The following is a 24,618-nucleotide window of genomic DNA, read 5'->3' as shown; positions in this document are numbered from 1 at the left end:
TCTAAAAAAAATTCTATAAAGGTTAAAGGTTCTTTATGAAACATTCAGCTACAAATAGTTCTTCTAGGGCATCATGAAGCACCTTTATTTTTAAAAGTGTATTTTTGTCCTGTGATGTGGATGGAAGCCATGTCTCCAGTGTTTGCCTGCTATAAATGAATTCTCCCAACAGTGTGTGTACACGAAAACTAAAGCCTGGTCTTGATTCACTCTGTCTTCATAAATCTTAATAAGCTGGCCCAGGGCGTTTGAGAAGATGTATCATTTTCTTCCCCGCTCTGAATTATAACATTGTTCCCACCTTTGTTCTCTGGCTAAGGAGAAAATATTCAGCTTTTTGAGGCATTGAAAACATCAGAGGCACAGCAGTCAGAAGCAGCTATACCACTATTTGCTACTGAGTATGAGGACATTGCATGGAGAATCTCTTGCTGCTTAAGCAGATTTTTTATAAATAGGAGGAGATAACGGAAACAACAACACTGATGTACAGAATTTTAATAGCTGAATGATTTCTTCCTAATATGTTTCTAACAAAAGTGTGTGTTGCTGAAGAAAGGTGTGTGTGGGTGGAGTACAATTTTGTTAATACTGTGAGTTCAATCTCTCTCCTCTAGCGACACCCAGCGGTCGATTGTAGAAGTCAATATTACGAGCTAATAATTTTATGTCTGCATCTTTTCTTGTGGGCTGCGCCTTTAATGTTTGACTTCTATGTCATTTATGAGATAAGTTAGCCTATGTAATTCCGATCTTGCTTGCTCGTGTGTTTTTCGAACGGTAGTTTTTTATTTGCTTTATTATTCTGTAATGTACCGAAATTAAGATGTTGAACATGAGCATAGGTTAAATGTATTTTTATTTTCTGATATTTGGATAGTATTTTTCAAGTTTTATATATATTTTACAGAGGCAATAATTTTTTTACTTTCTCTGCCGTAGTAGAAGAAGAGTTTGTGTCGCGTGGTGAAACTTGTATGTGTGCGCGTGAGAAAACAGAGCGAGGTGTGCGCGAGGAGCTTCGTTGCGCGTGAATGAGATGAACAGGCTTGATCATTTAATGATATCAAATACATCAAATCACATGAACAAGGATCATCTCATGATATCAAACACATCATTACAAGCCCCCGGTGCTGCCGAACGGACCCAATGATGCACAATCCAGAACGCGTGCTGACAGCTCGTGCGTCTGAATTCACCAACCTGATGACAGACTGACAGATGAACAACTATTAACGGAGAAGGTAAAGTTAATCATACATAAGTAGTCTTTTTCTGGGTTTTATTACACTAGTAGAGTCTTCAAGTACGGTAATGCTATGTTTTTAAAATGTCAAAATCAGATGGACTAAATGATTACCAAAAACCATAGTACTGCTATACAATAGGGTACTGAAAAATTTAAATATATATATTTATGTATATATCACATACATATGTATGTATGTATGTATATTTTACATATTTTGACAGGCAGTTTCTACATTTATAAAAAAAATGTTTAATCTAATATCATAGTACATATTTATCATCTAATACAGCATTCTGATTTTTGGGATAAATTATTTTATTATGGTTATTATGGTTACTTGTCTGTCAGGATAAATGGGCCCAATTTGCACAATGAGTATTTTTTCATATTGTGCAGCTTTTCTGTATTCATAAGCATGCAAATCACAACAGCCTGATGACTGGTAAAATTTGGTAAAATTTGAAAGGAGCAAATAATATATTTTAAAGTAATTGAAGTCAATGATAGCCTGTTTATACCCTAAACATGCTTGTTCATTTCATGTGGTGAGTTTGATATAGATAGGATACAGTCAGTCATTGTGTTGTTCTCTGCAGTTATTTAGAGGTGGTCACTTTACTTGCTTTGAATGGTGTTTAATAGATTTACTAGACACCACTGATCCCTGGAGTTATTAAGATTTTTTGTTAGATAAAGAGTTAAGAAGTGGTTTCATAGTTCTAACCTGCTTTTAAAATATAATCTAATTGTTTTTTTTAGTATGTACAGTAACAGTTCAGTGCCTGGTGGTGACAGAAAAACCATAGCGCCTCCAAGCATCTTTGGCTGTGGGGGTGGTAGTGTGAAAAGTGTGGTGGAGAGCCTCATATGAGAACACACACACACACACACACACACACACACACACACACACACACACACACACACACACACACACACACACACACACGCGCAAAAGCAGTCTGTTCACACTTGCTGTGGCTTTCTTCACAGCACATTGACTCATGGATCAAACTCATCCTCTGTTTTTCTAGTGTCATAATGTCCACTCTATAAGATTGATGTCATATGTACTGGTCATTGGTACATATGTGTCATAATTGGTCATTGTGGCATTATACCTGTATATCCTGTTTTTCTCACTGTGCCATTATTATGGGGTGTGAAGGTATCCTAGATGAATGTAGATGATTCTAACATCTTTTCAAAGCTTTTCCTCGGAGGAAAGAAATTAAGTTATTCTGCATCAAGTTAAAAACCTTCCCCTTCTTTTTCAAACACAATCTCTTAGTGGTAAATTAAAGGTGCAGTGTGTAGATTTTAGTGGCATCTAGCTGTGATGTTGTAAATATTGCAACCACCAGCTCAGTCCAACGCTCTCTGCTCCCCAGTGTTCGAAGCTTATGGGGGTCCCCTAGCTAAGCCCCCTTCCTCATTATAGGGTCGCTGTGATTTCACAAAGTAAGATGTGATCTTGGATCAAAAATCATATAGTCCTGGTTTTAAACAAAGAAACCCCAAATTACCCTTAACTCAAATCCTAACAATTTTTTGGCACTCAAATTAGTGTGAAACAGTGGCGAGGCCAGAATTTTTAAAGGTGACATAGAATGATTGAACGGAGTATTTATCCTTGTTCTGTGATGTGACATGTAGAATTTTATCTCTCGGGGTAACTTATCTAGTGTCCGATTTACAAACGCCGCAGGCATTAATGTTTGTCGGAGGTGCTCACATACTAACGGTTGCTGTGATGTGTGATTGGACAATGGCCGTTTTGGGTAGGGGCCGGTGAGAGGTCAATTAAAACCAGGGGACCCTCCTAAGTAGTATTTTTGTGCTTTAGTAGGGGTCCCTCAAGCCTTGTCCAGGACCCCCCCAGCCCCAATTTAAACTCTGCTGATCCCTTACGAAACACAGGGAAGCTATGGTAGCTGCCACAGGACAAACATGTCGTCGCCTGAGAGTTTGTCCGTTTGGGGAAACTATAGAAACATGGTGGTTCAAAATGGTGACTTCCATGTAAGGGGTGTATGTAGATAGAAATGGCTCATTCTAAGTGTTAAAACACTACACTATTACACTACTGAAAACATAGTTATGTATATTTTATTACATAACACATAATACAGCACCTTTTACAGTATTTTCCAGACTGCAAGTGTGAAAGGTGCTAATGTCTGAGCTACTATCATTTACACAAAACACATACAGTAGTGACAATGGCCTCTCATTTTTTTTAAAGCGGGACAGAAAACATTGAAAAACCTTAAATAAATTTCCTCACCAAATTTGAAAAGGCTAATAAGATTTTAGAACTATGGTGGTGGGGTATTTTTTCTAAAAGGCATCAGTTTTATTATTCAAAGCTTTCATGTGCAAGCACAGGCAAAACTAAACCTTGTTTTAATCCTGAACTTTTTTGGCATTAGTCGTGTTTTAGATGTATCTGGAACTGTGGTAGAATTACAGTATCACACAGTCTGAGTGAGCTCACAGTCATCGGCTGTGCTGGTTTAGCACTATTTCAAATTGCCTTCATCTTACTGTTTTTGTGCTTTTGGAGAGCTCTTCAGCAGCCATCCACGGGTGGTGTTAAATTAGTCATTCATGCTCTCACAAAAACACACAAATAAGGACCAGCTAAACTTTCCATTAGTGGAACTGCTCTTTACCGCTTTAGTGATGCATTGTTTGGTATTTACTATTGTGGAGAGAGATTAAAGTAAATCTAACATTTTTTCAGACTATGCAGTATTTGGCTGGTTGCCAGAACTTTAAGGGGCCAGTCACACCAATAGCGTTTATGGCAGTTGCAGGCGCCTTTTTTGAATGATATTCTATGGGCAGGGCGCGTTTGCGCGCTGTTTATGCGCGCCGAGCGCCTTGCGGTTTTTTGCCGCCTGCCGCGGACGCGTTTTTGAAGGAGCGCTGAGAGCGGAGAAGCGCCCGACGTCATTCGTGTCTTTCCATTGTCCAATCGAATGAGGGGAGAGGCGGGCCTTACGTTGTGGTGAGGGAAGTGTACAGTTGCTTTGAAGAACCGGACTCCACTCGCTCACTCTCTCCTGCGTGTTTGTGCACCTCTCATCCTCAAACAAGGTCAGAGCAAGCGTCCTCTTTTTAAAGTTTCTGCTGATATGACAGTTAACAGCAAAAGAGCGCTCACGCTTCAATATTTGATTGACAAGACAGCTGACTCGGTGGTTGCTTAGCAATATGAAAAGCCGCGTCGCACTGCTCTTTTTTTTAAAAAGGCAGTGCGTCGCGCCTTGCGTTTGCAAGCGTTTAAAGCGCTTTTGGTGTGACTGAAGCCTTACTCTGTTAAAAAATACAGTGGCATTATTTTTGGCATAGGGATTATCAGTACACACATAAATACAAAAACTAAATTTGACTAACACAGAAGACACAAAAATAAAATAAAAAATAAATATAAAATACAAAAAATCCTTAAACTCAATATTTTATGATTACACAAATATACAGTATTTTACAGTAAAAGTACACATTTTGATATGTCATATGTGATCCTGTCTGTGAAATCCAGGCTAAACTCTCATAATCTAATTATACATCAGTTTGATTTCACATTCATTTCCATCTTTGACATGAACTTACTCAGTCAAAAATAAAGAAATCAAGGGTATTTTTTCACAGAATATTCTTTATATTGTGTATTATGTGATTTTAAGTAGAAAACAGTAAATCACAAGAAAATTACTTTCACATTTCTTGGTCACATATAAATGGTTTCATCGGATGCATGCGCGTTGTCGCAGTTACGCTTCCGGTCTCTGTTTGTTTAATGGTCTGACTAGTGGCTAAACTAAACTCTGGAATACCGCGGGTTCACACCAGATGCAGCAAGCGATTTCAATGTTAAGTCCATGCAAAGACGTGATTAGGCATCCTGCGGCGCGGTACACGCGGTAAGCGCGGCGCGAATTGAGTGTTGCTGCAGGAAACACGCAAGTTGAAAAATCTGAACTTCGGTGGAATTCCGCGCCGCATTAACCAATCAGGACCTTGCTGAAGTAGTGAAGTGATTACAGGAAGTGAGCGGAGTGGCGGAGTCGTAGAAAGCCCTTTCCATGACGCGAATTTCCACGTGAATGTCTTGAATGACTAGAACTCCACACGCGGCTTTCACGCACGAATGAAGCAAGTGAACTCAAATGTTCAAGCGTCCAACTACGGGCGAATAGCGCGTTTTTGCAACCTCTACCGCGGCTGGTGGGAATGCACCATTACACAATAATGTTTAGGAAAGCTCAGCTCATCAGTGAGTACGTTTACATGCACAGAATAAGCGGATAACTATCAAAAATCTGCTTATTATAGAAAACTGTTTTTAAGCGTTTACATGCAAATCAATAAACCGGCTATGCAGACAACTGCGTTTACATGGGACTTGAAGAATTATCAGTTTTCTCGCAGGCAGTGACGTCACCAACTATAGTACACAATAGTCGATCAAAAAGTCAACGACATATCTGTCTTAAGCTGTACTGTTGTATCTCTCCTCGTGTGTGCAGAACCTGTAAATGTAACATGAGCTTTTATTTTCACAGTTTCTCTGCCAACTGCTTTAGTCGAGCGGAGACTTTTATGTGTTACCTTGCGCTTACTTCCGCGTGTGACGTTTATCTTTCATACGCGGAGACATGCGCACATGGACAAACCCGTGAGAAAGCGGGTTAAGGTGTTTACATGCCACGCGAAATCGGCGTAATGAGCAAAAAACTACCTGTGCCGATCGGTTTTTGCTTACGCTGTTTATGGGCTTTCCCCGATTAAAGAAAACCGCTTTACGCGTTTACATGACCCCACGTGTTATCAGTTTATTAAGCATAATTGGCGTAAGACTGTGCATGTAAACGCACCCAATGTCAATTTTCATTCGGCCGTCTAATAACAGTGGAGGAGTAAAAAAGCCACGTAAAAAAGCTTTGGTGTGCACACCCCCTTAGGCTTGTAGACATGATCTAAAGTTTTTGGTGGAATTTAAATGACTTGGAATGTTGCATGGTTGTTGGTGCCAGATGGGTTTGAGTATTTCTGAAATCGTCTGTGTTGCTGAAACTACTGGAATTCGCTAGGGTTTGTACAGAATAGAGAAAAGTATCTGGTGAGTGGCAGTTCTCTGGTGGAAAATTCATTGTTGATGGCAAAGGTCACAGGAGAACCGACAGTAACTCAGATAAGTACTTGTTACTGAGGTAGATGGGCTGCAGCATTGGAAGACCACACATTTTAGCTAAGAACAGGAGAGTGAAGCTAGTGGGCACAAGCTCTTCAAAAGAAAATTGAGCATATACCCAATATCACAAAGCTCAGATCAATGCAAACTGGTTTGTTGAAGATGATAATAAGTTTACTGTAAACGAATGACCTCCATAGCCACCAGATCTCAAATAAAGATCCTTTGGGATGAGTTTACAAATGTAAATATCCAGCTAACAAATCTGCAAAAACGTGTCAACGTTGACCAAAATCTCTAGGGATCTAACCCAGTACTACTAAGGTTTTCCTAATATAATGTCTGTTTTGTATTTTTATATAATTAATATAATATGTTTTTATTTAGTGATATAGTATATAATAACACATCTAGCTCATATCATACATAACATATCATATTGCTGACTTTACCATCTTGTAAGTTCCTGAAAATGATTTGAAACATTAAGACCTTTGAACAAAGTACATTAAAAAGGAAGTGTATTTGATTTATAAAAAGTCATATTTGTATTTAGTCATTCATCTGTGGTTTTTTGTGTTTCATTATTTTCTCCTACCTGTGACTCCCATCATTCAGTTATGACTTTGAGGGCAGGTTTATTTTCAGATTTCTTAGTGGGCAGCTGGCATTAGGACCTCTGTTTTAACACATCCCACTCATCTTATCTGTCATTTCAGGCCTTTTTTAGACCCAAGCACAATCCACCACGGCTGCGTGTGTCATCATTCATCAGACGCTTAAAAAGTGTATAACACCATCACTGCACTAATAATTCAAAGTATATTCAGATTTAGGTCTGTTAACCATACTAAAATAAATCGGATTTTGTAGTTAATAACACTTAAAGAGATGTTCACCTGAAAATGAAAATTCTGTTAACTCATTAACTCATCCCTCATGATGCCATAATCATTGACTTCCATAGTAGAAAAACAAATATTATGAAAGTATAGTGATAAATGATGAGGAAGATATTTTGATAAATGATAATGGTACCAATTGAATTCCATCGTATTTGTTTTTCCTACTATGAAAGTCAAAAACACCCAATTTTGATCAAAAAGCTGAGATAATTCTATTTTTGTGAATGACTTTTAATAGAGATCAGATTCACAGCGATCATCAAAACTTACACGGACATACAACTGTTTGCCCTAGGGCAGGGGTTCTCAAAGTTTACATTCAAAGGTCCAAATCTGAATTCCCATAATTTTCATAGGTCCGGAAAAACTTTGTGTAAATCATTTGTTTATATAACAAATCAACACAAATACATAAGTGTATTTTGCATTTAAAGTAAAAAAAAAAAATAAACACAAGAAATATGCCAAAAGTAATCAGGTGCAAAATACAGAGCAACCTAATTAGAGAAATGGCACAGTTTGTTCTCCATCATATGCATAAACCATGGCAAAAAAAGTGTGGTTGGTAGGCAGAGACACTGACCAAAATTAGGGGTGCACCTATAAATTGGCTGATGATTCTTGCTATGCTTCTCAATGAATTACGGTGAAATGCCGCTACATCCAAAAGCCAGGGGGCACTCTCGGGCAGAAACTTAATATGCGCTGCAGACGAAGAACCAGACACACGGAGCTCCAGGAAATGGCTTAAGGATATATTTATATTACTGTTCTTCAAACCTTTTCAGGTATTTTCATGATAATAAAGAATATGTTTAAGATTATGTTTGACGAGTGGTGCTTTTTTAAAAGCATGTTTTAAATGACTCAAACCAACAGTGATTGGTAAGGACTGATCAAAAGCCGTAGTACATGAAGTAGCTGTGCATAATATCTGGGTGTGATGGCTACAGCGTCACACAGGACATTTTTAAATAACTCGTTTTATTTTATGACCAGGAATACTCTTAAATCTAAAAAGAAAAAAAACTAAACGAATGGTTCACAAGTTTAATATGCATTTGTAAAATAGCAAATGCACACATTTAATCAATCACATAGAAATTAATGCACTTGTAATATGAAGTGTACGCGGGTCCGGATCAAGTTGCCGTCGGGTCCGGATCCGGACCGGAGTCCGGACTTTGAGAACCCCTGCCCTAGGGCGATACTTCCGGGTTTAATAAGTTGTGGAAGTACTCGTCATTGGCAGGGAAGCATTTTCTTTTAATTGACGAGTTAACTTGTCAATGGCGGGGAAAGAGTTAAGTAGTCAGTGACGATAGCCCATGGTTAGTGTGTCAATATATTGCCCCAATATATTTCCTGTCAACTCTGCACTATCCCGTCTAAATAAATGTACAAAAGCCCAAAAAAACATATCTAAAAAAATAACACTTTAAGGTAGGGATGTCCCGATCCAATATACTGGATCGGTATCAGGTCCGATCCAGGCTTTTTGGCTGGATCGGACATCGGATTGACGACCGACAACATGACCGATCCAATTCCTATACAGTATGTGCGTTAGCTATGGTTGTTACTGACAAGCTATTAAAAGGACATATTATAAACGTATTATAAAATCACCATAAACGTTTTATGCACTATATTCAAAGTCTTTTAATACACTCAATAGCTACATGTGAAGGAACAAACACGCATTTAAAGATATTTTAGTTTACAGAAACACTGTAACTTACTCGTAAACTTGGTTAATCCACTGGTGGACAGACGGATGAAATGCGTCATTCACACACGCACATACAAGATAACTGTAGGCTATTTTAAAGATCTGTTTTTATAAAGTCTCAGTAAGCCGTTGCAATGGATGCAATTCACTATGTGCTGAGCACACGATGCATCTTCTCTTTGTATTTTAACAGTTATAAACTTTCCATTGCGGTGCAAGGATTCCCATGAGAGGATGATTCAAGGGCATCAATCCTGCACCCGTTATGTGCATAAAAAGTCCGGTCAAATGCCTAATTCCCAAAATAAGCATCTGCACACTAAAGCTTTTTTACTATGACAGTTTTACACAATTAAGAAAAAAATATTTAGCATACTTAATTGATCAAAAATACCTATTATATGTTCTCCTAAACACTGTCATGATTAATATTTACTAATGTTTCCTGTAAATTGTAAATCATTTTAAATTATTGGGACATTGGGATCGGGACATCCCTACTTAAAGGAACAGTATGTAGGATTGTGGCCAAAACTTATATTGCAATCACAAAACTTGTGGCTAAAACTGGTACTGCAATCACACAACTGGTGGCCAATACACAAAATGACAACATAAACATCAGTTGAGGGCTGCAACTCCACTTTTTAAATGACAATATCCTGGCCTGACCACTGTTGTCAGTGATATAAGTATTTGAAATGAAAATGATTTCTTAATGTCTAGTGACATATCAGGGCCATTTTATGATTAATTGATATACATTTCTTACATACTGTTCCTTTAAAGGTGCTCTAAGCGAATTCACACGTTTTAGGCCATAAACATTTTTTGTTTCATACAGTAAACTATCTGCTAGCTGCATGTCCCCTGAACCAGAGATGAGGACTCGAGTTTGAGACTCGGACTCGAGTGCGACTTAAGTCGCACACACAGTGACTTCAGACTCGACTTGAGACTCGACCCTCAAAGACTTTAGACTCGACTCGGACTCGAGCCGCGCGACTCGTGAACAATGTTTATTTTTAGGAAACGTCTGATGAGCTTGCTGTCATACCCCTCCCTCCGTTACCTACAACTTGCCCACGACGTAACACGTGACGTATCTGCTCCGCGCGCGCGGCTCCGAACATACATATCGACTGCACCGGCTGCTGCTGTGCCATTCATCTGAAGCTTTGGGTAGTGCTGTGACGGATCCGCGGTTCGGCTCGCATGCGAATCGCGAATTAATATGCAATTTAAATAGGGTAAGTTTATCATTCACGTGTTTCTAAGGCTTGCAATTGTTTAAATGGTTAAACAATTTACCGGTAACCGCAAAAAGGCGCTCAAGTGAGCAGATTTCTGTACGCACTTGCGTTTAAATGTGTCCGGTCCAGCTCCAGTCAGGTCCAGAGTTGCGCTACTTTGTGTCATACTGTAGTGTAGTCCATTAACATACATTGTCTGAATAGAGCAATGAAAAACAACGTAACGTTTTTATGTGAAGCGACTGCTGCATCTTCTTCCTGAAGCACTGTTTGGAATTCGCACTCTGCCTGTGTTTGAGCACGCATTTAAGTGCCCTCAGTAGTGCACATACAGAGAGAAGTGTTTCAAAAGTTAAGCCAACATAAAATCTTTCTTTTTTTGACAAGGCACATACACACAAAATTATCTCACAGTATTATTTTTCTAATAAAAACATTTTTGTTTATGTCTTAAGAAATCAGTCAGAAACCAGTCTGGGCTTATTTGTTCTTAATAAAGAGACAGTAACCTCAATTAACCTACTTAAGTCTGTGTCATTTATGTTAATCAAACAACCCAAGACAAACAGAAAATCCCTTCTATTGCTCAAAAAATAATAATATTTAATTTGAACAATAAAGACAGTGTTATTATCCATTTAATTTAATTTCTGTACCTAATGCTAATTTAAGACCTTACTTTATGTGCAACTTTGTTCTTTTTTATAAATGTTTATAATTTCTTTATTTGTTATTAGAGTTTTACTTGTTACAATGAGACTTGAGACTTGAGACTTGACTTGGACTCGAGCCCAGAGACTTCAGACTTGACTTGGATTCAAGCTCAAAGACTTCAGACTTGACTCGGACTCGAGCTCAAAGACTTCAGACATGACTTGGACTCGAGCTCAAAGACTTCAGACTTGACTTGGACTCGAGCTCAAAGACTTCAGACTTGACTCGGACTCGAGCTCAGAGACTTCAGACTTGACTCGGACTCGAGCTCAGAGACTTGTGAGCATCTCTGCCCTGAACACACTGTAAAAAAACAGAGTGGTCAAACCTACCACCACGAAACATAACATAGTGTCCCAGCCAATCACTTGTATGATACTGCTTGTCATTTTAACTCTGATTACTTATTTGTGGTAGCCATTTATTTATTTACTATCTGGGGTTTATGCAATGATGTGTAGTTTTCACGGAAGTTTGTACATTGTATTGTCTTTTTGTAAATTTGTCTTGCTATTTATGTGTAACTATTTGTTGTTTGCACTCGGCACTTTATCTTGGCCAGGTCGCCGTTTTAAATGAGAATTTGTTCTCAATGGCCTACCTGGGAAAATAAAGGTTAAATAAAAATAAACGACAAGAAGGATTTGGGAGTGGGGGTTGGGCGCGTTCATGACTCGTTCAGAAAGCACGAAAGGGAGGGGGTGGAGTTAGCTACGCTCCGTTTTGTTTGACAACACTTCGAACGTCAATAAGAAGTGACGTCACACAGATTCGCTTAGAGCACCTTTAAGTAGTTACTTACACTTAAATTATTTTTAATAATTTAATTTAGCTATGACTGTACTGAATTGAATCCAAATGAACTATTTTCCAAACAATTTGATTTGAGTTAAGCTGAGTTATATTGCATTGATTGACCTACAGTAGGGGTAGGCAACCTGGTCCTGGAGTGTCGATGTCCTGCAGATTTAAGCTCCAACCCTGATAAAACCTCGTCTACCTGTAGTTTTCAGGTGACTCTTTAAACCTTGATTAGTTGTTCATGTGTGCTTAATTAGAGCTGGAGCCAAACTCTGCAGGACAGACACTCCAGGACCGACGTTGCCTACCCCTGACTACAGTAACCTTAAGGTAGAGACAAACCAAACCGATGCCAACAAAGTAGGGCAGACTGCCAGGTTGGCTCACATTGTCCGGGTACTGTCATGAGCTTTACACAAATCTTGCTCACCACATATGAATTCTTATGAGCCATATCTTTTATATTTGAATGAGACATGCCCCCCCCCAAAAAAAAGGATTAGTGTTTTGTGTGTTCCCTCGATTTCATTGTTGACTCGCTTCGTCACTTCCGTTTTTTTTTGTGCACTGATTGGCTATGTCAAACTTGCCAATCAGAAATGATTGGACTCCCAGATGAGCTTCACCGCCGATTCGACATGCTAAATCAACCAAAGTAAAAGGCGAAGGTGACTGACTTTAGTGGACGGTGCGGGACACAACAAAAAATTTAATCAGATGACATTAAAAATCTGTCTGACAGTTGACCATCAGCTTGGTGTGTACTGTGCTTTAATAATGGAAACTGAATTTAAAGGAATAGTTCACCCAAAATAATTTACTCAACTATGCCATCAGATGTGTGATTTCCTTTCTTAAGTTGTAAAAAAATAATTTTATATTGAAATGCCATTGTGTTATCTTATAGGGTAAAATAGGACAGTAGTATACTAAAAAAGTTAAAGCACCAATAAGCATATATCTATCATTACCATAATCCAAATGACACCAGTGGTTAATAAATACAATTGTGAGCTTTTTTAGCAAACCTGAGAGGAAAACAAGCAGATATAAGTGATACATTTAAATACAATGATACATTGACAACTTTAGATCCAGAAGTGGAAAGAGAAAGTAAAAGCAGTGCCGGCGTCAGCCGAGCACTGATGAGGGGGTGTCTGAAATGCAGAGGGGGGCGATCACACAGATGCATATAATTCTCCCAGGTAGAAAATACATATAGCTTTGGAACGTTCCTTAAGTTTTAATGCGTTATTAACAAACATCTCAGTAACACAACCACAAAAACTGCAGCTACTGCGAGCAACGAACAGAGCTCTGAAAAATCGTACTATATAGAAGAACAAAAAAACCAGCATACCTACTGTATTAGCACAACACTACTTACTTGGAAAATGCTTATAAAAATCCAGATAATTTACTCAACCCCATGTCATCCAAAATGTTTATGTCTTTCTTTGTTCAGTCGAGAAGAAATTCATTTTTTTTAGTAAAACATTCCAGGATTTTTCTCATTTTAATAGACCCTTTTACTATTTATACACAATGATGACGTAGCAACATATTTGGCAACTGAAGTATGGCGAGAATCAGCAGTGTGTCAGGCTACGCGAGCAGATTTAGCAACACATACACAGAAAGTTATTTTAAAAAGTTAACTTAATCAAATGGTATCTGGCTACCAGATCCGTGTACTGTAGAGGAGTGGATAAAAGACGTTAGCAGATGGCCAAATATATGATAAAAATATACAAATATTAGTGCTACCGTAAACACAACAACCAGACGATGCTGGGAAACACACTATTTGATCACATGGGCAGTAAACTGGTTTATAAACTTTATTGGATCCCAACATTTAATAGTTTCAATGCCGTTTCAAAGGGCTCTAAACGATTCCAAATGAGGCATTATGGGCTTGTCAAGCGAAACGATTGTCATTTTTGGAGAGAAAAAATTATATGTGCACTTTTAAACCACAACTTCTTCACAGCGTAATTGCGTTAGCACGTCTGACGACAAACAGGTCGCTCGCATTTAATGATGGGAACACATGTGAAGTTTTGCTTTTAGTACGGTAAATAAATTCATATCCACAATTCATTCAAATTGATGGCCTTTTTGCTTTGTAATGTACTCTTAAGAGTAGCCTACATATTTTCCAAAATCTTACTGAAGGAAATGTAATGAAGTAAATGTACCGAGTTCGTTACCACCTCTGTTCAGATCTATAATATGTTAATTTATATAGCGCCTTCCCCAAGCTCAAGGACGCTTCACAATAACTATAAGGAGCAACAATAAATACATACAGAAACAATAACCAAAAATAACATAAAACAGAAACAAAAACAAGTGGGATCAAAACAAGACAACATGGAAAATCTGTAGCTGAAGCAAAGGTCTGATGCAACTGTGTCTCGTGAGTAGTTGTTAATATATCTGGATGGCATTAGGATAAGGTAAATTATGAAAAATGTAAACTATTTCTGTAACAGAACTGACTTAAATTGAATTGGATTATGTTTAAAAGAACTGATTTGCTGAGTTGAATTCACTGGGCAGAACTGTACTGAACTGAACATAAATTTTAAGAATTAAACTGAATCAAGTTGAAATTACTCGATTGAATTAAGGTTTTCCCATCCTTAAAAATGTCGGTTTACAATTAGGAACTTTATATGTCTCATTTTTATATAATATGGTCTTATATATCTCATCCTCTTCCTCACTGCAATCATAACAGACCCAATTTCTTACTGCTACTTTCTGTCTGAGCTCCATTATTCTGACAGGTGCTGCTGCTCATTTTACAGTTGAAGATGCATCGTTCTCTTCTTCCTTGCTTTCCTCCACTTTCCTCTCGGTTCCCTCTCTTCCTCTCTCGCTCATGTCCCTGGAGATCTTCCCCTACAGGCTTTTGCTGCGACGTGTTTTTAATCTCCCACACATTTCTACTTGCTGAATCCAGACCATATCTTTCTCTGTCTCTCTAACACGTCTTTCTCTCTCGCTCGCTTTGTGCTTGTTACTGGATATGCTGAGAGATATCTCAGAAGTTCAGTAAATCTGGAGTTGTCTGACAGACTGTCATTGTGTCAAATCAGGTCTCCATTTACGCAGAGCACCAGACAGTGACCACCTGAACTCAAATTGTGGCTACATAACTCCTTTCTACAATTCTGACCAAGTTAATTTATTTACTTATGTGCAAATGCTGTAGCTCATTAACAGTGGCTGTCACTAACCACGCGTATGCATGGAAAAACCTTTGTGCCAAAATGTACATTTCTTGCATTTAGGATCAAATTTAGAACCAATTAAAACCCAGATTCCTAGTGAATGAGAATCAATCCTTTTCTGTGCACAAAAACACAAATTATTAGTGGAAGAGACTAGAGCCGGATCCAGTTGTTTGTCTTGTCCACTGAATCAGAATTTAGTCAAAGGCATATTTTATTTCCAAACTCATTCCCTGACAGCCTTTTTTTTTAAATCTTGCCCGCCAGAATTTTTTGTGATTTTCAAAAAAGTTTTCACAAAATGCTTTCCAGATATCAAATGAAAGAACAGACCCTCTGCTTTCAAACAAACAATAAACAAACAAACAAAACAGGAATTTTTTTATCGTATCTATATTTTTTCTTCTTATAAACTCTTACATATAGGTATTTTTCTTCAAAAATAAGGTATTTTGGCAAAATTTTCATTTTTGTTAAGGAATTTTGTTAGAGATCAGATTCAGAATGATATACACAAAGTGTAAAGTTAATATTTTTTTGCTTCAGTTTTTTTATTTTTATAAATTGGGTAATATAGTGCCATCTAGTGGATAATCGCAGTATTACAAATAACCATAAAAACTTCAGAAACACGTGTTTTCATACAAATGTTTTCTCTTAATTGACGAGATAACTCGTCAATGGCGGGGAAAGAGTTAAAAGCGAACCTGAGGCAGGCTATGTTAGGAAGTTTAAGACAGTGCTGTGTAAACCGTCCCAGCTGATTAGAAATAACACCAGAAAATTAATACCAACATATGAAATGAAATTAAATAACATGCATTAAAAAATTGGGAATGATGGACAGTAAAACAGGAATATAACAGCTTGACAAATAACAGTTTTTGCAGTATTGTCTTATATTAATATCTGTTAAAGCAAGATTGTAAACAAAAAAAATATTTTATGTAACACAGCCACTATCTCCAAAATTATGTAATTATTTAATTTTGACACTGCATCATGGTCTATAAGATCGTTTTTAGGATTAAAACATACAATATACTGTATATTTCAGACCCAGTGAAGTAGTAGTAACTAATAATAGTAATAGTAAATGTGTAAAATTGCAGAAAATGGAAATACTCAATTAGGTAGTACAACTATTAATGTGTACTTAATAGTTGGCTTCCACAAATGATAACATAAAACAAAAAACAATACCACATTTAAAGTACACTCTAAAAATGGCTGGGTTATTTTTAACCCATAATGGGTAAATATCGGATAGAACAAATGCTGGGTTAAAAAATGACCCAATGCTGGGCTATTTTAACCCAACTGCTGGGTTATTATTACCCCATGGTTGCATAACAACAACCCAACATTGGGTCGTTTTTAACCCAGCACAGGGTAATTTTTAACCCAGCACGTGTTTTGTCCAATATTTACCCATTATGGGTCAAAAATAACCCAGCCATTTTTAGAGTGTAGATGTCATAAAATTTACTGATGAGCAGTTCTATTGCGCTTCTGATTCTGCTGTAATTCGGCAATTTTGGGTGCGTAAGATGTGAATTCTGATCTGTATAAAGTGTCCAACCATGTAGATTATTAAGGTTTTGCACTTCTCTGTGTCTCACTGCACTCACTCACAACCACCATACTACTGATAAATGGTTTCCTATCCAGCCCAAATGTATGAATAACGGAGCTGATCTATCTTTCATTTTCATTCTGTCTGTTTCTGTGTATTAGTTGTCCAGCTGGCGGCCACCTATTGGCTGTTACCAAATAAGCATCATTAGGCAAGATATTTCTGAATGGCCTGAGGCCAGGATTAAGCAAATTTGAAGGTATTTGATAAACATACGTACTGAGAGCATTTGGTTAATATCATTATTGAATTTTTGCCGGAGGTGGCGTTTAAAGGCCTCCTCAATTGAAGAGCTTCAGGAAGGTTATAAGTGAATCACAACTATTTCGGCTTGTTCTGCACACAAAGATATTTTTATGGCTTTTGAAGATTTGGAAAATCTAGCAATATAGATTTATAATATAGATCTTATAGCTAAGATCTCATATTGATTACAGCATGTATTCATCATAGCATTATTCTACAATGTTTTGCAGTTCCAATTTCTTTCTGTCCAGAATTGCATGTAGTTACAAACTTGTATAAATTTCTTTGTTCTGATGAACACAAAGGAATATATTTTGAGAAATGTTTGTAAACAAAACGTTTGTGGACCCCATTTACTTCCATAGTATTGTTTTTCCTACTATGGAAGTAAATGGGGTGCACAAATGGTTAAGTTACATATATTTCTCAAAATATCTTCCTTCATGTTTATCAGGACAAAGAAATTTGTCATGTTTGTAACAACATGAGCGTGAGTAAATGATGACAGAATTTTCATTTTTGGGTGAACTATCCCTTTAATTTTTGGCTGAGATCTTGCATTGATGACTAGGGAGTTATTTAATATTTTTTCAGACATTTCTTCTGCACAGTTCACAGTCTACCACCATTCTTCCATCTTTTAATGGTGTGTTCTTAACCTGATTCCTGTGATTTCAGCAATCTGCCTAACCATTTTATGTGTTTGATTTATGCCAGTAATTTCCTCCTTCTGAAGAAGCTACACACTGTTAGATAGGGTTGAAAGAATAGTTGCCAGCTGAAACATAATAATCACAGCAATAAATATAGCTGCAAGCAGCAATCACCGGGGTCAAGCCAAAAAGGGCACAGCAGAAAGTAAAGTTGACTTCGGATGAGCAGTTTAAAGAACCTAGGAAAATCTCTTGATTTCAGACAAAACAATATAACAGTTATCAGCAAAAAAGCTGTATTCTCATTTAGTGAAATCTCTCCCTTTCTTTCGACGAGCATTGAGAGCTAGAACACTGAAGTAAAAATGAGTGGTGCTTGCAGTGGCAATACTCAGCTCACAAAATGTTACAGTGGTGTTAATGAGTCAAAAGAGCCCACCCCCGTGTCTCTACGATGTTCTGACGCAGAGATATATCTCTTGCAAAAAACGGTTGATAAGGTATTCTCATTGGTTGCTAGGGAGTGAATTGGCAACCACCAGTGATTATAGTCAAAGCCATGAAAGGAATAATCCATGATGACTCATGGTTTTAGATGTGTTGTTGCAGTCGTTTTAGGCAAAAAATGCCATATTTCTATCTCAAAACCAGTAGGTGGCGCAATGACAAAATTGTGCATGCAACCTCAGGTCATAACTGTGTTACATCTAGCTAGTTTTATGACTATACACTTTAGTTTAGTGAAGAAACAGTTGTATGACCATAGGGTGGATTGATTTCAAAGGTTTTGTTCAATTATAAGGCCAACTAGTGGTGCAAACATAAAAAAAAATTTGTTTAGCCTCAGACTGTGGTCGTACAACAGCGTATCAAATCTGGTGAAAAAATCTCTTTTCGTTGCGAAGTTATAACCATTTATGTGTAAAAAATGCAAAATTTAAATGTAATTTTTCGTTTTTTGCATTTTTCGGCCATTTCTGATGAAAATTTTAATATAACGCCAATAGAACTTTTTGTTCAGAAGGTAATGCAATATTCTTCCTATGGTGTTTTCGTGTCGATCGGAATAACGCTCGCGGAGTTATTCGCGCGTGTTTTTTAAGTGCTATTTTGATGCACAGGGCTAACCGTAAGGCGAATCCTGGCATGTTTGGTATCGTTGGACTCGGCGACTACTCAGGACTCCAAAAAATCAAGTCCCGTGAAAATACTTTTATCGCAGCCAAAGTTATAGGCGTATAGAACATTCGTCTGACCACTAGGTGGCGCTGCAACGAAACTGTGCATGCACCCTCAGTTCCTGACTGGCATCTCGAGTACCAAGTGTCGTGTCAATAGGCCTAAGTTTGGCGAAGATACAGCCTAAAATCAGTTTTTTTGCGCTCTATGTAAAATTCGTTGACGCGCTATACGAGAACGGATTGGTTTATCGAAATTCTTTTAATAACTTTTTGCCTTGAGTGTCTCTAGATGCTGCATACCGATTTTCGTGGCAATCGGGTAAAAACTCTAGGAGGAGTTCGCAAAAGTAGGTTTTACGAATATTTCAAAATGGCGGAAAAATTTTCATGACGGAAAATAACGTCATAGGGTCTAATCGAATCGTCTTGAACCAAGGAATCAGAGGAAACAAGAATTTCGTTTCTAGGACTTACGGATCAGAAGTTATAAGCAAAAACGTAAGTGCAACTTTGGACTGTTGGTGGCGCTAGCGGGTTTGAGATAGAGACTCCAACATTGCTAGGGATATTATTTGGACTGTCCTCTGTCAGTGTGCCAAATTTCATAACTTTCCTATGTACGGTTCTATGGGCTGCCATAGACCGCAATGGAACAGGAAGAAGAATAATATTTAAAAAGAAAAAGAAAAAGAAATATAGCTGCAAGCAGCAATGCCGGGGTCAAGCCAAAAAGGGCACATAAGACAGTAAAGTTGAATTCGGATGAGCAGTTTAAAGAACCTGGGAAAATCTCTTGACATCAGACTAAATAATATAACAGTTATCAGCAAAAAAGCTGTGTTTTCATTCAGTGTCATCTCTCCCTCTCTTCTCGAGGAGCATTGACAACTAGAACACTGAAGAAAATGTGAGTGGTGCTTGCAATGGCAATTCTCAGCCCACAAAATGTTACAGTGGTGTTAATGAGTCAAAAGAGACCACCCCCATGTCTCTACGATGTTCTGATGCAGAGATATAGCTCTTGTAAAAGGGGTTGATAAGGTATCCTAATTGGTTGCTAAGGAGTTAATTGGCATGCACCAATGATCTCCAAGCCATGAAAGAATAATACATGATGACCTAAGATTTAAGATGTACTGTTGGAGTAGTTTTAGGCAAAAATACCATATTTCTATCTCAAAACCACTAGGTGGCGCAATGACAAAGTTGTGCATGCAACCTCAGTTCATAACTGTGTTACATCTAGCTAGTTTTATGACTATACACTTTAGTTTAGTGAAGAAATAGTTGTATGACCATAGGGCTTGCTTGATATGAAAGATTTTGTTCAATTATAGGGCCACCTAGTGGTTCAGGCATACCAATTTTTTTGTGTGGCCTCAGACTCTGCTCATACATCAGCGTATCAAATCTGGTGAAAAAATGTCTTTTCGTTGCGAAGTTATAACCATTTATGTATAAAACCACAAATTGTAATAGGTAATTTTTCGTTTTTTGCAATTTTCGGCCATTTCTGATGAAAATTTTAATATAACGCCAATAGAACTTTTTGTTCAGAAGGTAATGCAATGTTCTTCCTATGGTGTTTTCGAGTCGATCGGAATAACGCTCGCGGAGATATTCGCGCATGTTTTTTAAGTGCTGTTTTGCTGCGCAGGGCGAACCGTAAGGCGAAATCTGGCATGTTTGATATCGTTGGACTCGGCGACTATTCAGGACTCCTAAAAATCAAGTCCCGTCAAAATACGTTGATCACAGCCAAAGTTATAGGTGTAAAAAACATCTGTCTGGCCACTAGGTGGCGCTGCGACGAAACTGTGCATGCACACTCAATTCCTGACTGGCATCACAAGTACGAAGTGTCGTGTCAATAGGCCAAAGTTTGACGAAGATACAGACTAAAATCTGTTTTTTTGCGCTCTACGTAAAATTTGTTGACGCGCTATACGACAACGGATTGGTTTATCGAAATTCTTTTGATAACTTTTTGCCGTGAGGGTCTGTAGATGCTACATACCGATTTTCGTGAAAATTGGGCAAAAGCTCTAGGACGAGTTCGCAAAAGTAGGTTTTACGAATAATTCAAAATGGCGGAAAAATTTCCATGACGGAAAATGACGTCATGAAGTCAAATCGAATCGTCTTGAGCCAAGGAATCAGAGGAAACAAGAAAATTTTTTCTAGGACTTACGGATCAGAAGTTATAAGCAAAAACGTAAGTGCATCTTTGGACTGTTGGTGGCGCTAGAGGGTTGGAGATAGAGACTCCAAATTAGCTGTGGGGACACATTGGACTGTCCTTTATCAGTGTGCCAAATTTCATAACTTTCCTACGTACGGTTCTATGGGCTGCCATAGACCGCAATGGCGGAAGAAGAAGAAGAATAACTAATAATAATAATAATTGTTATTATTATAAGAAAACTAACGGATACAATAGGGGTCTTCGCCCCTTCGGGGCTTGACCCCTAAATATAGCTGCAAGCAGCAATCACCGGGGTCAAGCCAAAAAGGGCACAGCAGAAAGTAAAGTTGACTTTGGATGAGCAGTTTAAAGAACCTGGGAAAATCTCATGATTTCAGAAAAAACAATATAACAGTTATCAGCAAAAAAGCTGTGTTCTCATTCAGTGAAGTCTCTCCCTCTCTTTCGACGAGCATTGATAACTAGAACACTGATGTAAAAATGAGTGGTGCTTGCAGTGGCAATACTCAGCTCACAAAATGTTACAGTGGTGTTAATGAGTCAAAAGAGCCCACCCCAGTGTCTCTACGATGTTCTGACACAGAGATATAGCTCTTGCAAAAACGGTTGATAAGGTATTCTCATTGGTTGCTAGGGAGTGAATTGGCAACCACCAGTGATTATAGTCAAAGCCATGAAAGGAATAATCCATGATGACTCATGGTTTTAGATGTGTTGTTGCAGTAGTTTTAGGCAAAAAATGTCATATTTCTATCTCAAAACCAGTAGGTGGCGGAATGACAAAATTGTGCATGCAACCTCAGGTCATAACTGTGTTACATCTAGCTAGTTTTATGACTATACACTTTAGTTTAGTGAAGAAACAGTTGTATGACCATAGGGTGGCTTGATTTCAAAGGTTTTGTTGAATTATAAGGCCAACTAGTGGTGCAAGCATACAATTTTCTTTGTGTAGCCTCAGACTGTGGTCGTACATCAGCTTATCAAATCTGGTGAAAAAATCTCTTTTCGTTGCGAAGTTATAACCATTTATGTGTAAAAAATGCAAAATTTAAAGGTAATTTTTCGTTTTTTGCATTTTTCGGCCATTTCTGATAAAAATTTTAATATAATGCCAATAGAACTTTTTGTTCAGAAGGTAACGCAATGTTCTTCCTATGGTGTTTTCGAGTCGATTGGAATAACGCTCGCCGAGATATTCGCGCGTGTTTTTTAAGTGCTATTTTGCTGCGCAGGGTTAACCGTATGACGAATCCTGGCATGTTTGGTATCGTTGGACTCGGCGACTACTCAGGACTCCAAAAAATCAAGTCCCGTGAAAATACTTTTATCGCAGTCAAAGTTATAGGCGTATAGAAAATTCGTCTGGCCACTAGGTGGCGCTGCAACGAAACTGTGCATGCACCCTCAATTCCTGACTGGCATCTCAAGTACCAAGTGTCGTGTCAATAGGCCTAAGTTTGGCGAAGATACAGCCTAAACTCTGTTTTTTTGCGCTCTATGTAAAATTCGTTGACGCGCTATACGAGAACGGATTGGTTTATCGAAATTCTTTTAATAACTTTTTGCCTTGAGTGTCTCTAGATGCTGCATACCGATTTTCGTGGCAATCGGGTAAAAACTCTAGGACGAGTTCGCAAAAGTAGGTTTTACGAATAATTCAAAATGGCGGAAAAATTTTCATGACGGAAAATAACGTCATAGGGTCTAATCGAATCGTCTTGAGCCAAGGAATCAGAGGAAACAAGAATTTCGTTTCTAGGACTTACGGATCAGAAGTTATAAGCAAAAACGTAAGAGCAACTTTGGACTGTTGGTGGCGCTAGCGGGTTTGAGATAGAGACTCCAAAATTGCTATGGATATTATTTAGACTGTCCTCTGTCAGTGTGCCAAATTTCATAACTTTCCTACATACGGTTCTATGGGCTGCCATAGACCGCAATGGAACAGGAAGAAGAATAATAGTTAAGAAAAAGAAAAAGAAATATAGCTGCAAGCAGCAATGCCGGGGTCAAGCCAAAAAGGGCACATAAGAAAGTAAAGTTGAATTCGGATGAGCAGTTTAAAGAACCTGGGAAAATCTCTTGATTTCAGACTAAATAATATAACAGTTATCAGCAAAAAAGCTGTGTTTTCATTCAGTGTCATCTCTCCCTCTCTTCTCGAGGAGCATTGACAACTAGAACACTGAAGAAAATGTGAGTGGTGCTTGCAGTGGCAATTCTCAGCTCACAAAATGTTACAGTGGTGTTAATGAGTCAAAAGAGACCACCCCCATGTCTCTACGATGTTCTGATGCAGAGATATAGCTCTTGTAAAAAGGGTTGATAAGGTATCCTAATTGGTTGCTAGGGAGTTAATTGGCATGCACCAATGATCTCCAAGCCATGAAAGAATAATACATGATGACCCAAGATTTTAGATGTACTGTTGGAGTAGTTTTAGGCAAAAATACCATATTTCTATCTCAAAACCAGTAGGTGGCGCAATGACAAAGTTGTGCATGCAACCTCAGTTCATAACTGTGTTACATCTAGCTAGTTTTATGACTATACACTTTAGTTTAGTGAAGAAATAGTTGTATGACCATAGGGTGGCTTGATTTCAAAGGTTTTGTTCAATTATAAGGCCAACTAGTGGTGCAACCATACAATTTTTTTTGTGTAGCCTCAGACTGTAGTCGTACATCAGCGTATCAAATATGGTGAAAAAATCTCTTTGCGTTACGAAGTTATAACCATTTATGTGTAAAAACACAAAATTTAAAGGTAATTTTTCGTTTTTTGCCATTTTCGGCCATTTCTGATGAAAATTTTAATATAGTGCCAATAGAACTTTTTGTTCAGAAGGTAATGCAATATTCTTCCTATGATGTTTTCGAGTCGATCAGAATTACGCTCGCGGAGATATTCGCGCGTGTTTTTTAAGTGCTGTTTTGCTGCTCAGGGCTAATCGTAAGGCGAAATCTGGCATGTTTGGTATCGTTGGACTCGGCGACTATTCAGGACTCCTAAAAATCAAGTCCCGTCAAAATACGTTGATCACAGCCAAAGTTATAGGTGTAAAAAACATCTGTCTGGCCACTAGGTGGCGCTGCGACGAAACTGTGCATGCACACTCAGTTCCTGACTGGCATCACAAGTACCAAGTGTCGTGTCAATAGGCCTAAGTTTGACGAAGATACAGCCTAAAATCTGTTTTTTTGCACTCTACGAAAATTTTGTTGACGCGCTATACGACAACGGATTGGTTTATCGAAATTCTTTTGATAACTTTTTGCCGTGAGGGTCTCTAGATGCTACATACCAATTTTCGCGGCAATCGGGTAAAAACTCTAGGACGAGTTCGCAAAAGTAGGTTTTACGAATAATTCAAAATGGCGGAAAAAATTTCATGACGGAAAATGACGTCATAGGGTCCAATCGAATCGGCTTGAGCCAAGGAATCAGAGGAAGCAAGAATTTTGTTTGTGGGACTTACGGATCAGAAGTTATAAGCAAAAACATAAGTGCAACTTTGGACTGTTGGTGGCGCTAGCGGGTTAGACATAGAGACTCCAAATTTGCTGTGGGGACACATTGGACTGTCCT

The 24,618-nt window shown here is 38.1% G+C and overlaps 1 protein-coding gene across 1 annotated transcript in view; it reads left to right on the top strand.

Moving 5' to 3' along the window:
• The first annotated feature begins 354 nt into the window (after positions 1-354).
• Positions 355-24,618, top strand: part of rin1b (Ras and Rab interactor 1b) — a 58,512-nt gene continuing 34,248 nt past the window's right edge. Inside the window, exon 1 of the mRNA XM_065294368.2 lies at positions 355-1,247. The gene's annotated coding sequence lies outside the window, so the exon portion shown is untranslated. The remainder of the gene's footprint in view (positions 1,248-24,618) is intronic.

The sequence above is a fragment of the Paramisgurnus dabryanus genome, chromosome 2, assembly GCF_030506205.2.
Source record: "Paramisgurnus dabryanus chromosome 2, PD_genome_1.1, whole genome shotgun sequence".
Taxonomy (NCBI): Eukaryota; Metazoa; Chordata; class Actinopteri; order Cypriniformes; family Cobitidae; genus Paramisgurnus; species Paramisgurnus dabryanus.
This window is presented reverse-complemented; position numbering and strand designations above follow the sequence as displayed.